This window comes from Arachis stenosperma, chromosome 5, assembly GCF_014773155.1.
Source record: "Arachis stenosperma cultivar V10309 chromosome 5, arast.V10309.gnm1.PFL2, whole genome shotgun sequence".
In the NCBI taxonomy this organism is placed as follows: Eukaryota; Viridiplantae; Streptophyta; class Magnoliopsida; order Fabales; family Fabaceae; genus Arachis; species Arachis stenosperma.
Window position 1 is genome coordinate 93,835,594 of NC_080381.1, and position 2,685 is coordinate 93,838,278.

General features: G+C 39.6%; 1 non-coding gene across 1 annotated transcript; it reads right to left on the minus strand.

The window, feature by feature from the left end:
• Positions 1-963: 963 nt before the first annotated feature.
• LOC130983431 (small nucleolar RNA R71) lies at positions 964-1,071 on the minus strand. The gene has a single exon (XR_009087423.1). It is a non-coding gene; the product is annotated as a small nucleolar RNA R71 (small nucleolar RNA).
• Positions 1,072-2,685: the final 1,614 nt, after the last annotated feature.

Here is a 2,685-nt window from a genome sequence, read left to right on the forward strand (position 1 = left end):
TCTGTTGAGAAAGGTTTAATGTTTGAATCTTATCTTTTCTTGATAGCCAAGTTATTAATTGTTAAAATCAAATCTTTTTAAAATTGTTTTCAAATCATATCTTCTCAATCACAATTTTTTTAAAAAAAACCAATCATATCTTTTTAATTACATCTTTTTTCAAAATAGTTTTCAATCAAATCTTTTTAACTTCTAACTTCAAAATCTTTTTCAAAAATCACTTGATTTCTTTCCCACTCTTATTTTCGAAAATTAATTAATGTTTTTCAAAATGTTTTCAAATTCTTTAACTTAATTTTCGAAAATCCTCTTCCCCTCTTTCCACATCCTTTTATTTATGGAGTACTACTCCTTCTTAATGCACAATTCGAACTCTATCTGATTAAGTTCGAATTCTACTACCTCTTTCTTCTATTTTTCTGTTCTTCTGACACCTCAAGGAATCTCTATATTGTGACATAGAGGATTCCACATCTTCTTGTTCTCTTCTCTTTCATATGAGCAGGAGCAGAGACAAAGGCATTCTTGTTGAAGCTGACCCTGAACCTGAAAGGACCTTGAAGCGAAAGCTAAGAGAAGCTAAGGCACAATGCAAAGAAGGTGCTGGGTGACTTTACTGCACCTACTCCCGACTTCTATGGGAGAAGCATCTCTATCCCTGCCATTAGAGCAAACAACTTTGAGCTTAAGCCTCAATTAGTTTCTCTAATGCAACAGAATTGCAAGTTTCATGGACTTCCACTGGAAGATCCTCATCAGTTTTTAGCTGAATTCTTGCAAATCTGTGACACTGTCAAGACTAATGGGGTAGACCCTGAGGTCTACAGACTTATGCTATTCCCCTTTGCTGTAAGAGACAGAGCTAGGACATGGTTGGACTCACAACCTAAAGAAAGCCTGGACTCATGGGAAAAGCTAGTCAATGCCTTCTTGGCAAAGTTTTTTCCACCTCAAAAATTGAGTAAGCTTAGAGTGGAAGTCCAAACCTTCAGACAAAAGGATGGAGAATCCCTCTATGAAGCTTGGGAAAGATACAAACAATTGATCAGAAAATGTCCTTCTGACATGCTTTCTGAATGGAGCATCATAGGTATTTTCTATGATGGTCTCTCTGAACTATCCAAGATGTCTTTGGATAGCTCTGCTGGAGGATCTCTTCATTTGAAGAAGACGCCTACAAAAGCTCAAGAGCTAATTGAAATGGTTGCAAATAACCAATTCATGTACACTTCTAAAAGGAATCTTGTGAACAATGGGACTAATCAGAAGAAAGGAGTTCTTGAGATTGATGCTCTGAAGGCCATTCTGGCTCAGAACAAGATATTGACTCAACAAGTCAATTTGATTTTTCAAAGTCTGTCTGGAATGCAAAATGCACCAAACAGTACTAAGGATGCTTCATCTGAAGAAGAAGCATATGATCCTGAGAACCCTTCAATGGAAGAGGTGAATTACCTAGGAGAACCCTATGGAAACACCTATAAGTCTTCATGGAGAAATCACCCAAATTTCTCATGGAAGAATCAAGAAAAACCTCAACAAGGTTTCAATAACAATAATGGTGGAAGAAATAGGTTTAGCAATGGCAAGCCTTTTCCATCATCTTCTCAGCAACAGACAGAGAGTTCTAAGCAGAACCCCTCTGACTTAGCAACTATGGTCTCTGATCTAATCAAAACCACTCAAAGTTTCATGACTGAAACAAGGTCCTCCATTAGGAATTTGGAGGCACAAGTGGGACAGCTGAGCAAGAAAATTACTGAACTCCCTCCTAGTACTCTCCCAAGCAATACAGAAGAAAATCCAAAAGGAGAGTGCAAGGCCATCAACATAGCCGAATTTGGAGAGGAAGGAGAGGAAGTGAACGCCACTGAGGAAGACCTCAGTGGGCGTGCACTGACCTCCATTGAGTTCCCCAATGAGGAACCATGGGAATCTGAGGCTCAAAATGAGACCATAGAGATTCCATTGGACTTACTTCTGCCATTCATGAGCTCTGATGAATATTCTTGCTCTGAAGAGGATGAGTATGTCACTGAAGAGCAAGTTGCTAAATACCTTGGAGCAATCATGAAGCTGAATGACAAGTTATTTGGAAATGAGACTTGGGAGAATGAACCTCCCTTGCTCACCAAAGAACTGGATGACTTGTCTAGGCAGGAATTACCTCAAAAGAGACAAGATCCTGGGAAATTTTCAATACCTTGTACCATAGGCACCATGACCTTCAAGAAGGCTCTGTGTGACTTAGGGTCAAGTGTAAACCTCATGCCTCTCTCTGTAATGGAGAAGCTAGGGATCTTTGAGGTACAAGCTGCAAGAATCTCATTAGAGATGGCAGACAATTCAAGAAAACAAGCTCATGGACTTGTAGAGGATGTTTTGGTGAAAATTGAAAACCATTACATCCCTGCTGATTTCATAGTCCTAGAGACTAGGAAGTGCATGGATGAAACTATCATCCTTGGCAGACCCTTCCTAGCCACAGCAAAGGCTGTGATTGATGTTGATAGAGGTGCACTGACCATTCAAGTGAATGAAGAATCCTTTGTGTTTAAGGCTCAAGGATATCCCTCTGTCATCATGGAAAGGAAGCATGAAGAGCTTCTCTCAAATCAGAGTCAAACAGAGCCCCCACAGTCAAACTCTAAGTTTGGTGTTGGGAGGCCACAACCAAACTCTAAG